Source organism: Ranitomeya variabilis, chromosome 4, assembly GCF_051348905.1.
Source record: "Ranitomeya variabilis isolate aRanVar5 chromosome 4, aRanVar5.hap1, whole genome shotgun sequence".
Taxonomy (NCBI): Eukaryota; Metazoa; Chordata; class Amphibia; order Anura; family Dendrobatidae; genus Ranitomeya; species Ranitomeya variabilis.
The window spans coordinates 679,984,851-679,998,375 of record NC_135235.1 but is presented as its reverse complement, the minus strand read 5'-3'; the positions used below and the strand labels follow the sequence as shown (position 1 = coordinate 679,998,375).

General features: G+C 48.1%; 3 protein-coding genes across 4 annotated transcripts in view; 1 reads left to right on the top strand and 2 right to left on the bottom strand.

Moving 5' to 3' along the window:
* The window catches only part of LOC143766375 (uncharacterized), a 106,184-nt gene extending 104,227 nt beyond the window's left edge, over nucleotides 1–1,957 (bottom strand). Inside the window, exon 1 of the mRNA XM_077254022.1 lies at nucleotides 1,690–1,957. The gene's annotated coding sequence lies outside the window, so the exon portion shown is untranslated. The remainder of the gene's footprint in view (nucleotides 1–1,689) is intronic.
* The window catches only part of LOC143766334 (uncharacterized), a 617,908-nt gene that overhangs the window by 369,990 nt on the left and 234,393 nt on the right, over nucleotides 1–13,525 (bottom strand).
* The window catches only part of LOC143766330 (uncharacterized), a 1,024,462-nt gene that overhangs the window by 927,569 nt on the left and 83,368 nt on the right, over nucleotides 1–13,525 (top strand). The gene's annotated exons all lie outside the window — the stretch shown is intronic.

Genomic DNA, 13,525 nt, shown 5'->3' with positions numbered 1-13,525 from the left:
CCTTCATTACCCCATATCCCACTGCTACAGGGAGTGGGAAGAGAGTGGCCAAGTGCCAGAATAGGGGCATCTTCCAGATGTGCCTTTTCTGGGGTGGCTGGGGGCAGATGTTTTTAGCCACGGGGGGCCAATAACCATGGACCCTCTCCTGGCTATTAATATCTGCCCTCAGTCACTGGCTTTACCATTCTGGCGGAGAAAATTGCGCGGGAGCCCACGCCAATTTTTTCCGCCATTTAACCCTTTATTTCAGCAGCTACAGCGCTGAAATTTTTCACATACACACTACTAACATTAGTAGTGTGGAATATGCAAAAAAAAGGGGATATGAGATGGTTTACTGTATGTAAACCATGTCTCATATCCTGTCGGGTTTGTGCAGGAAAAATGAAAAGCCGGCAATTGAATTACCGACTTTTCACTAACACCGCTGCGTATTTCTCGCAAGTCACACTGCAGGTCCGTGTGGAATCCGTATTTTTCTCGCCCCCATAGACTTTCATTGGCGAATTTTTTGCGCAATACGCTGACAAACGCAGCATGCTGCGATTTTGTACGGCCGTAGAAAGCCGTATAATACTGAACCGTAATATACGGCTAATAGGAGCAGCCCCATTGAGAATAATTGTGCCGTTTATTTTGCGAGTTTTACGGACGTAATTTCTGCGCTCTTACGTCCGTAAAACTCGCCAGTGTGACGCCGGCCTAAGGGTTCAGGGAAAGATAAAGTATTACAGACTTGGAAATTAATTGTTTGGGACATATGTACCATGGTGCACAACAAAGCGGAAGAGACCCTTGATCGTACTTTGAGAGATCTGCGGGGATCCAATCACTTAAAGGGGAATTGAGTTTTTGTTTTGTTTTTTACAGGTGACTTCTGCCAAACGTTAACTGTTCTTAAGGGAGCAACACCAGCAGACGAGCTAAATGGCTGTATAGCATCTTCTCTATGGAGACATATGCAGAAGCTAACTGTGACTAATATGCGGGATGGGAAATACTACTGCGGACACATTTCCCCGCCACCTACTTTGCCTCGGAAACGGCAGGTTCCACTTCGGGCTTAATTTCCTTCCCAGAAGACTTTTGCACAATGGCGTCCTCGGTGCTGGAGGTCACTAACCAAGTTTCCCTGATCTCTGTAACAATTGTAACACCCATCAGCGGCTCTGTGATCGCACAATCCTGCCAGTGTCAGCTCCATAATCTACAGATACAGGGGAGACGGCCCAGCGACCACAGACACGGCCATTGCTTCAGTCATGGAGAGTGACAAGCCGGAATGTCCCCATTGGGGTTCCTGAATTCTGTGGGGTCTCCTGGGTGTCCCCGCAGGGCTCACTATAAGGATAGGAGCTCCGATAATGTTACTGAGGAACCTTCACCACAAATTATGTAACGGCGCAATGTCGTGTGTCCGCGGCTCAGCCTAGCGTTACTGGGGCCACTATTCTTATGGGAAACTAAGGGGAAATGTTTCCGTCCCGCGTCTCCCCCCTCGTTACCAAGCGACACGTCCCCCATTATAGGCGTCTGCTGCTCCCAGTCCGACCTGTATTTACTATGAGCAGAAACAAAGCACAAGGTCAATCACTGACCGGAGCCGTCACATGGGGAACACTGCTTGTTCTAGGGCGGAGACCCCAAAATCTCCATATATGAGGGGAGACGGGAAACGCTGCTTACCAGAAAGCTCCAATAGGCGACGGCGTATCTGTAACCAGCCTGACCCCTCCGTCCGCAGCTGCTATGTCACTGTACACACCACACAGGGGACCCAAAAGAGCCTCCTCAGTGCTGAAGGGGTTAATGTCCCCTGCGCCCAGTAATAGGGAATCTCCAGCACCGACCTCCACCTGCAGAGCTGCACACCACAGATAGGTAAATGCTAGAGTGTATGGGCTCCTTCCAGGTGTGACGTCATCTCCGGGGGCGTGTCCTATCGGGAGGGGGCGTGCTCAACCACCACTGATATGGCTGCTCTGTGCGCACAGGACCTGTGATGAGGTCACAGGAGGGGAAGAGTCAGAGGTCACATGGTCAGGGGCCTCAGTGTATGCAGGACTCTGCTGTGTTGGTTGTCATGGGGCTGGATGAGGGGAAGTTTATGTGTGGGGTCAGGAGGGGTTTACAGTGTGGATGTAGCAGAGCCGCGTGTGTATGAGGTGTATGGAGAGGAGCCGCGTGTGTACGAGATGTACGGAGCGGAGTTGCGTGTGTATGAGGTGTACGGAGCGGAGCCGCGTGTGTACGAGATGTACGGAGCAGAGCCGCATGTGTACGGAGCGGAGCCGCGTGTGTACGAGATGTACGGAGCGGAGCCACATGTGTACGGAGCGGAGCTGCGTGTACGAGGTGTATGGAGCAGAGCTATGTGTATACGAAGTGTACGGAGCAGAGCCACGTGTGTACGAGGTGTACGGAGCGGAGCCGTGTGTGTACGAGGTGTACGGAGCGGAGCCGTGTGTGTACGAGGTGTACGGAGCGGAGCCGTGTGTGTACGAGGTGTACGGAGCAGAGCTGTGTGTACATGAGGTGTACGGAGCGGAGCCCTGTCTGTACTAGGTGTACGGATCGGAGCCACGTCTGTATGAGGTGTACGGAGCGGAGTCGTGTGTACGAGGTTTACGGAGTGGGGCCGTGTGTGTACGAGGTGTATGGAGCAGAGCCATGTGTGTACGAGGTGTACGGATCGGAGCCCTGTCTGTACTAGGTGTACGGATCGGAGCCATGTGTGTATGAGGTGTACGGAGCGGAGTCGTGTGTACAAGGTGTACGGAGTGGGGCCGTGTGTGTACGAGGTGTACGGATCGGAGCCCTTTCTGTACGAGTTGTACGGACCGGAGCCACGTGTCTACGAGGTGTACGGAGCGGAGTCGTGTGTACGAGGTGTACGGAGGGGAGCAACGTGTTTAGCGGGTTTTTATGATTGGCAGCTGTCACACAATAAAAGATGCTTTTTATTGCACAGAGTCATGTGAGATCTTGTTTTTTGCAGGACGAGTTGACGTTTTTATTGGTACCCTTTTTGGGAACGTGACATTTTTTTTTCCGCTTTTCCGATTTTTGTGAGGCAGAATGAACGAAAACCAGCAATTCATGAATTTGTTTTGGGGGGGGGCATTTATACCGTTCCATGTTTGATAAAATTGATAAAGCAGTTTTATTCTTTGGGTCAGTACGATTACAGCGATACCTCATTTATATATTTTTTTAAGTTTTGGTGTTTTTATACGATAAAATCTGTTTTATATAAAAAATAATTATTTTTGCATCGCTATATTCTGAGGACTATAACTTTTAAATGTTTTCGCTGATGATGCTGTATGCCCCTAACCCTAATTACCAACCACATCCCTAACCCCAACACACCCCTAACCCTAATCCCAACCCTAACCACACCTAACTCCAACACACCCCTAACCCTAATCCCAACCATAACCCTAACCACACCCCTGACTCTGACACACCCCTGTTGTGAATTCTGCTTTTGGGTTCCCTCCGGTGGTAGTAGGTGGTAATGCAGTTGTCCCTGGGTTGCAGTCCTGGTCAGGTGTATCTGCTGATTGCAGTTCTGACTGGGGTATTTAGGTGTGCAGGATTCATTAGTCCTTGCCAGTTGTCAATTGTTGTTGGGAGGTGTTGGACCTCTGCCTGGTTCCTCCTGCCTTTCTGCCAAATCAGCAAAGATAAGTGTCTGGGTTTTTTTCTGTGGCACACATGCTGTGTGCTTCATAATTCAGTGCTATTCTTTTGTGTTTTCTTGTCCAGCTTAGATTGTGTCAGTATTTTCTCAGTCTTGTTGGATTCTCTGGGGTTGCAGATATTCATTCCACGTCTTTAGTTAGATTGTGGAATTTTTTGTATTATCTGCGGTGGATATTTTTGGAAGGGTTTTATTACTGACCGCCTAGTATTCTGTCCTATCCTTTCCTATTTAGCTAGAGTGGCCTCTTTTGCTAAATCCTGTTTTCAACCTGCGTGTGTCTTTTCTTCTCCTACTCACAGTCATTATTTGTGGGGGGCTGCCTATCCTCTGGGGTTCTGCTCTGAGGCAAGGTAGTATTCCTATTTCCATCTATAGGGGTATTTAGTCCTCCGGCTGTGTCGAGGTGTCTAGGGTTTGTTAGGCACACCCCACGGCTACTTCTAGTTGTGGTGTTAGTTCAGGATTTGCGGTCAGTACAGGTTCCACCGACTCCAGAGAAAGTTTCATGCGGCTCCAAGGTCACCGGATCATAACACCCCCCCAACCCTAATCCCAACCGTAAATGTAATCCAAACCCTAACTTTAGCCCAACCCTAACTTTAGCCCTAACCCAAACTTTAGCCCCAACCCCAACCCTAACTGTAGCCCCAACCCTAACTGTAGCCCTAACTTTAGCCCCAACCCTAACTGTAGCCCTAACTCTAACTGTTGCCCTAATCCTAACTGTAGCCGCAACACTAACTGTAGCCCCAACCCTAACTGTAGCCCCTACCCTAACTTTAGCCCCAACCCTAACTTTAGCCCCAACTCTAACCCTAACTTTAGCCCCGACCCTAACCCTAACTATAGCCCTAACCCTTACTTTAGCCCCAACCCTAACTTTAGCCCCAATCCTAACCCTTACTTTAGCCCCAACCCTAACTTTAGCCCCAACCCTAATCCTAACTTTAGCCCCAACCCTAACCTTAACTTTAGCCACAACACTAACCCTAACTGTATCCCTAACCCTAACTGTTGCCCTAACCCTAACTGTAGCCCCAACCCTAACTGTAGCCCCAACCCTAACTGTAGCCCCAACTCTAACTTTAGCCCCAACCCTAACTTTAGCCCCAACCCTAATCCTAACTTTAGCCCCAACCCTAACCTTAACTTTAGCCACAACACTAACCCTAACTGTATCCCTAACCCTAACTGTTGCCCTAACCCTAACTGTAGCCCCAACCCTAACTGTAGCCCCAACCCTAACTGTAGCCCCAACTCTAACTTTAGCCCCAACCCTAACTTTAGCCCCAACCCTAACTGTAGCTCTAACTCTAACTGTTGCCCTAACCCTAACTGTAGCCGCAACACTAACTGTAGCCCCAACCTTAACTGTAGCCCCTACCCTAACTTTAGCCCCAACCCTAACTTTAGCCCCAATTCTAACCCTAACTTTAGCCCCGACCCTAACCCTAACTATAGCCCTAACCCTTACTTTAGCCCCAACCCTAACTTTAGCCCCAATCCTAACCCTTACTTTAGCCCCAACCCTAACTTTAGCCCCAACCCTAATCCTAACTTTAGCCCCAACCCTAACCTTAACTTTAGCCACAACACTAACCCTAACTGTATCCCTAACCCTAACTGTTGCCCTAACCCTAACTGTAGCCCCAACCCTAACTGTAGCCCCAACCCTAACTGTAGCCCCAACTCTAACTTTAGCCCCATCCCTAACTTTAGCCCCAACCCTAACCCTAACTTTAGCCCCAACTCTGACGGGGTGTACGGCAGAGCAAGAAGGGACAACAGGCCAAGGGATGATTCAACAAATTTATTATCAAGAACGCTGGAGCAACACATGCAGGTAGATCTACAGAGTCCACAATTAGTCTAGCGGAACAGATTCGGGAGCACCTCCTGATAATCCTTGTGCCAGCTAACAAAGCAGTAGTCCACATGAGTCCAACTGAACAGATTCGGGGGCACCTCCCGATAATCCTTGTGCCAGCTAACAAAGCAATAGTCCACACGAGTCCAAGGGATCCCAAAACAATCCCACGAACGACGAGATATGTCCTCAGCTCAAGTCTCGCCCCGTTCGCTTCCGCAGTCACAGATGGACGTGGGGTCTTGCCTCAGCTAAGAATCCCCACTCCTCCTTCAAAGGTCAACTCACATCTCATCTCAAAAATAAGAATGGATTGTTTGAGCTCCTGGGATCAGCCCACCCATGAAGGGGGTAGGGGTCACACCTTCTATTCAATGGTTGGGTCCACCAGAAGATTCTAGACTGGTTGGCTCTGCTTAGTCTATCCAGTATGTGCATTTGACTAGCCACCTGCTGTGAGGAAGAATGGCTATTCCTTCACTAGTGGTGTTGACAAAGCTTAATTACATTATAGCTTAGGGCTGCAAGTATTGGGGGAAGGAGACAGGTTAACTTACATACATCCCATGACATTGCAAAGTGTACAGTAAATACAACCAAACATAATTCGCACCACATCATGACATATTATACAAAATACAGGACAGGGGAAAAAAATACATATCATGACAATCCCTTCCCCTCCCAATTTGTGTACGTACTAGGGACCTCTACAGCTCGCTGGTTAAGTACACACAGGCATGGCTGACCAGACTCAGGGCTCCTCTTGCCTAGACAGTCCATCTGCATTTTGGTGTTGGCTGCCTCATCTGTATTGTATGGTGCAGCTGTAGGCTTAAAGGCGGGCACAATTTTACATCCTCTTTGATTTAAACTCTGCTCCCGGCACCCACAAATCGACATTGTAGCTCTCCCACATCATTTCCTAAGACAATATCTGCAGGCAGGCCCCTCATCACCCCAACCACTGTTATGATCCGGTGACCCCAAAGCCGCATGGGACTATCTCTGGAGTTAGTGGTACCTGTACTGACCGCAATCCTAATACTGACACCGCAACTAGAAGTAGCCGTGGGATGTACCTGACATGGCCTAGACACCTCGACACAGCTGGAGGACTAAATACCCCTAAAGATGGAAACAGGAAATCCTATCTTGCCTCAGAGCAGAGTCCACAAGGATAGGCAGTCCCCCACAAATATTGACTGTGAGTCTAAGAGGAAATACGTACACAGGCAGAAAAGACAGAGTTTAGCAAAAGAGGCCCTTCTAGCTAGATAAAAAGAAAGGATAGGACAGAGTTCTAAGCGGTCAGTATTAAAACGCTAGAAAAATCCACAGCAGAAGATACAATATGCTATCTGATTAAAGACATAGGATGTATATCTGCATCTCCAGAGAAACCAGCATGACAGAAAAATCCAAACAAGTCAAAGCATGGACAAAAACACAATAGATTGCACTGCACATAAAAGCACACAGCATGCGTGCTACAGAGAACAAAAAACGGACACTTATCTTAAGCTGAAAGACAGCAGGGCAAGTGGAGCCAGAAAGAGATGCAATCCCACCAAGATACAATGGACAACTGGCAGGGATTGAAGGATCCAAAAAACCTAAATACCTAATAGGACTGCAATAAGCAGAAACACTTGCCTAGCTTACAATCCAGAGACCACTGCACTACCAATAGCAACCACCGGAGGGAGCCCAAGAGCAGAATTCACAACAGTACCCCCCCCTTGAAGAGGGGTCACCGAACCCTCACCAGAGCCCCCAGGCCGATCAGGACGAGCCAGATGAAAGGCCCGAACCAAATCAGTAGCATGGACATCCGAGGCAAAAACCCAAGAATTATCCTCCTGGCCATAACCCTTCCATTTGACTAGATACTGAAGTTTCCGTCTCGAAAAACGAGAATCCAAAATCTTCTCAACCACATACTCCAACTCCCCATCAACCAACACAGGAGCCGGAGGATCAACAGAGGGAAGAACGGGCGTCACATATTTTCGCAATAAGGATATATGGAAAACATTATGGATGGCAAAAGATGCTGGAAGGGCCAAACGAAAAGAGACCGGATTGATAATCTCAGAAATCCTATAAGGACCAATAAACTGAGGCTTAAACTTAGGGGAAGAAACCTTCATAGGAACATGACGGGAAGACAACCAAACCAAGTCCCCAACCCGAAGCCGGGAACCAACACGCCGACGACGATTAGCAAAACGTTGTGCCTCCTCCTGAGACAACACCAAATTGTCCACCACATGAGCCCAAATTTGCTGCAACCTGTCAACCACAGAATCCACACCAGGACAATCAGAAGGCTCAACCTACCCTGAAGAAAAACGAGGATGAAAACCACAATTACAAAAGAAGGGCGAAACCAAGGTAGCCGAACTAGCCCGATTATTAAGGACAAACTCGGCCAATGGAAAGAAAGCCACCCAATCATCCTGATCAGCAGACACGAAGCATCTCAAATAGGTTTCCAATGTCTGATTAGTTCGCTCGGTTTGGCCATTTGTCTGAGGATGAAATGCGGAAGAAAAAGACAAATCAATGCAAAAATCAAAAGGCACGCCAAAACCTAGAGACAAACTGGGAACCTCTGTCGGACACAATATTCTCCGGAATACCATGCAAACGAACGACATGCTGAAAAAACAAAGGAACCAAATCAGAAGAGGAAGGCAACTTAGGCAAAGGCACCAAATGAACCATCTTAGAAAACCGGTCACAAACCACCCAGATAACCGACATCCTCTGGGAAACCGGAAGGTCTGAAATGAAATCCATAGAAATATGCGTCCAAGGCCTCTCAGGGACCGGCAAATGCAAAAGCAACCCACTAGCGCGGGAACAACAAGGCTTAGCCTGCGCACAAGTCCCACAGGACTGCACAAAAGAACGCACATCCCGCGACAAAGAAGGCCACCAAAAAGACCTACCAACCAAATCTCTGGTACCAAAAATACCAGGATGGCCAGCCAACACAGAACAGTGAACCTCCGAAATCACTCTACTAGTCCATTTATCAGGAACGAACAGTTACCCCACAGGACAGCGGTCAGGTTTGTCAGCCTGAAATTCTTGAAGAACCCGTCGCAAATCAGGGGAGATGTCAGAAAGGATCACCCCTTCCTTTAGAATGCCGACCGGTTCAAGGACCTCCGGAGAATCAGGCAAAAAGCTCCTAGAGAGGGCATCAGCCTTAATATTCTTAGAACCCGGAAGATACAAAACCACGAAATCAAAACGAGAGAAAAACAAAGACCATCGAGCCTGCCTAGGATTCAGCCGCCCGCTTGGCAGACTCGAGGTAAATCAGATTTTTATGATCGGTCAAGACCACAATACGGTGCTTAGCTCCCTCAAGCCAATGTCGCCATTCCTCGAACGCCCACTTCATAGCCAACAATTCCCGATTGCCGACATCATAATTACGTTCAGCAGGCGAAAATTTTCGGGAAAAGAAGGCACACGGCCTCATCAAGGAACCATCAGAATTCCTCTGAGACAAAACGGCTCCTGCCCCAATCTCAGAAGCGTCAACCTGAACCTGAAATGGAAGAGAAACATCTGGCTGACGCAACACCGGGGCCGAAGTAAATCGGCGTTTAAGCTCCTGGAAGGCAGAGACAGCCGCAGAGGACCAATTCGTAACATCAGCACCCTTTTTCGTCAAGTCGGTCAGGGGTTTAACCACACTGGAGAAGTTAGCAATGAAACGGCGATAAAAATTAGCAAAGCCCAAAAAGTTCTGAAGACTCTTCACGGATGTGGGCTTAATCCAATCATGAATGACCTGAACCTTAACCGGATCCATCTCTATAGATGAGGGAGAAAAAATAAAGCCCAAATAAGAAACCTTCTGCACCCCAAAGAGACACTTAGACCCCTTCACAAATAAAGCATTATCACGAAGGATCTGAAACACCATCCTGACCTGTTTTACATGAGACTCCCAATCATCGGAAAAAATCAAAATATCATCCAAATATACAATCATGAATTTATCAAGATAATTCCGGAAGATATCATACATGAAGGACTGAAAAACAGATGGAGCATTTGAGAGCCCGAAAGGCATCACGAGGTATTCAAAATGGCCCTCGGGCGTATTAAACGCAGTTTTCCATTCGTCACCCGGCTTAATACGAATAAGATTATATGCCCCTCGAAGGTCAATCTTAGTAAACCAACTAGCCCCCTTAATCCTAGCCAACAAATTGGAAAGCAAAGGCAAAGGGTATCGGAATTTGACCGTAATCTTATTCAAGAGGCGATAAGCAATACAGGGTCTCAAGGAGCCATCCTTCTTGGCAGCAAAAAAAAATCCCGCTCCCAATGGTGAAGAAGATAGCCGAATATGGCCTTTCTCCAAAGACTCCTTAATATAACTCCGCATGGCGGTATGTTCAGGTACAGACAGGTTGAAAAGTCGACCCTTAGGAAACTTACAACCTGGAATCAAGTCAATAGCACAATCACAGTCCCTATGCGGTGGAAGGGAACTGGACTTGGGCTCATTGAACACATCCTGAAAATCAGACAAGAACTCTGGAATTTCAGAAGAGGGGGGTGAGGAGATTGACATCAAAGGAACGTCACCATGAACTCCCTGACAACCCCAACTAGTCACAGACATAGATTTCCAATCCAACGCCGGATTATGTACCTGCAACCATGGAAAACCGAGCACAATAGCATCATGCAAATTATGCAACACCAAAAAGCGACAATCCTCCCGATGGGCTGGCGCCATGCACATGGTCACCTGTGTCCAAAACTGGGGCTTATTGTTAGCCAAAGGAGTAGCATCAATGCCCCTTAACGGAATAGGGTTCTCCAAAGCCTGCAAGGGAAAACCACAACGTCTAGCAAATTCAAAGTCCATTAAGTTCAAAGCGGCGCCAGAATCTACAAACGCCATGACAGAAAATGACGACAATGAGCAAATCAATGTCACAGATAACAGAAATTTAGGTTGTACGGTACCAATGGTAACTGAGCTAGCGATCCTCTTAGTACGCTTAGGGCAGACCGAAATGACATGAGAAGCATCACCACAGTAAAAACACAACCCATTCTGACGTCTGAATCCCCGTTGTTCCGCTCCAGACAGAATCCTATTGCACTGCATAGGCTCAGGTGTCTGCTCTGAGGACAACGCCACAGCGCGCACAGCTCTGCGCTGACGCAGGCGCCGATCAATCTGAATGGCCAGAGACATAGAATCGCTCAGTCCAATAGGCATGGGAAACCCCACCATAACATCTTTAACAGATTCAGAAAGACCCTTTCTGAAAATTGCCGCCAAAGCATCCTCATTCCACTTAGTCAGCACAGACCATTTTCTAAATTTCTGACAATACGATTCTGCCGCTTCTTGACGCTAAAACAGGGCCAACAAGGTCTTCTCAGCATGATCCACAGAATTTGGTTCATCATACAATAACCCTAGAGCCTGAAAGAAAGCTTCTACATTAAGCAAGGCAGGATTTCCAGATTCCAGGAAAAATGCCCAATCCTGAGGATCGCCACGCAGCAGGGAGATGACAATTTTTACCTGCTGTATGGGATCACCAGAAGAACGAGGTTTCAGAGCAAAAAAACAGTTTACAGTAGCTTGGGATGTACCTAACATGGCCTAGACACCTCGACACAGCTGGAGGACTAAATACCCCTAAAGATGGAAATGGGAAATCCTGTCTTGCCTCAGAGCAGAGCCCCCAAGGATAGGCAGCCCTCCACAAATATTGACTGTGAGTCTAAGAGGAAATACGTACACAGGCAGAAAAGACAGAGTTTAGCAAAAGAGGCCCTTCTAGCTAGATAGAAAGGATAGGACAGAGTTCTAACGGGTCAGCATTAAAACACTAGAAAAATCCACAGCAGAAGATACAATATGCTACATCTGACTAAAGACATAGGATGTATATCTGCATCTCCAGAGAAACCAGCATGACAGAAAAATCCAAACAAGTCAAAGCTGGACAAAAACACAATAGATTGCACTGCACATAAAAGCACACAGCATGCGTGCTACAGAGAACAAAAAACGGACACTTATCTTAAGCTGAAAGACAGCAGGGCAAGTGGAGCCAGAAAGAGATGCAATCCCTCCAAGATACAATGGACAACTGGCAGGGATTGAAGGATCCAAAAAACCTAAATACCTAATAGGACTGCAATAAGCAGAAACACCTGCCTAGCTTACAATCCAGAGACCACTGCACTACCACTAGCAACCACCGGAGGGAGCCCAAGAGCAGAATTCACAACAAACCACGCATTGCTTGACCCCAAAGCCAAAGTCCAGTTCTACGCTTGCTTTTGGGATATTCTTCCATTGGCCTCCAGCTAATTCAATGGTAATCCCAGGTCCATGCTGTATTGCCTCTGGCCGAACCACTCTGGGATCAGCTATGGTGAGAAATGCCCCTGAAGTCACAAAAGCCAATGACTCTCCGACCGTCCAGCATGACCTCCTGTACATGCTTTCTTTGAGGATTAAAGGAACTCATGGCTGTGGCCCACACCCCATAAACCCCTAATGGTCGAACATGGGTTCCTGAGCTATTAGGCAAATCAATTTGTAGCGGTGGCACCTCTTCCTCCATTGTATTTGGCTGTAAATAATTGATAGGCCGATTTGGTGCAGGGTCAATCCTCAATTGACCCTGAGTGCAGGTGTCTTGCAGATGCCCAGCCTGCCCACATCGGTAACATCTGCGCTGATTCGCACTCCTTCCCATGTGCACTCTGGGGACGAAGGTAAGGGAGCCTGGAGGCTGATATCTATGTGACGGTGCATGTGGTGGTTGTTGAGATTGAGACCGATTTCTCCACTGTATAGCTGGGCAGGTGGCCTGCAGATGCCCAGGATGCCCACATCCATAACACCTGCGCTTTACTACTTTCTCTCCTTGTAGCATTTCAGAGGAAGGGGTAGGACTAGCTGGAAGGTGAGTCACATGGGTATCAACATGAGGTGGTGGTCTAGTGGGACAGCAAACTTTGGGGACTGAAGGACAAGAGACTACTGGTGGGGGGGGTGTTGGTAGTATTTACTCCATCCACCAGTACATTTTTCCAATGAGGCTTGATAGTGAGAACCTTATCAGCTAAAGCAGCAGCTTCCTCCACAGTGGCTGGTCTCCTCTCACGCACCCATTCCCGGATCTCAGCAGGGCACTTGAAGTAAAACTGCTCTTTTAGGATAACCTGGAGGAAGGTCTCCCAGGTTAAGGCCTCCTCTGCCTCCTGCCAGTGATGACATATTTGATTGAGTCGGTGGGCATACATCTTGAAAGACACTTCCTCATCACAGGCTAAAGTACGGAACTGAGTCCTGTAAGTGTCTGGGGTAACAGCATAATGTTCTAGAATAGTCTGTTTAATCTCCGCATACTCACAGTTCCCCCGAAGGTCCATAGCTCTATAGGCTGCGGCAGCTCCACCCTCTAAGAGCCCCACCAGATGTCGGACTCGCTCCCTTTCTGGGACTTCCATTAATCGACACTGATGCTCAAAGTCCTGGAAGAAGCCCTCAATGTCGCCTGCAGCCTCATTAAACGGCTTGAAGTCTTTGCGGGACACTCGGGGGAGTTCCCTCATGGTGGGTGCTGGGGTTACAGTCTGTCTGGAGCTTCTAGCTGCTTCCAAAGCGATCTGCCTCTCCAGCAATGCCATCTCCTGAGCACTGTGAATGGCCTCCCTCTTATCGTCTATGGTGGCCTCTTCTCCCAGCAACGCCAACTCCTCCTCCTACCACACAACCCACTGGCTTTTTTGGGTATTTATCTCCGGCTGCCGTCTTTCCTCCGTTTGCTGTGGGGATCCTTCCTCAGCGTAATTTTGCAGGCGAACTCCTTCCAAAGCCTCAATTAGCTGCTCCTTGGAGAGTCCCTTGTAGCTGACTCCCAGTTCACGGG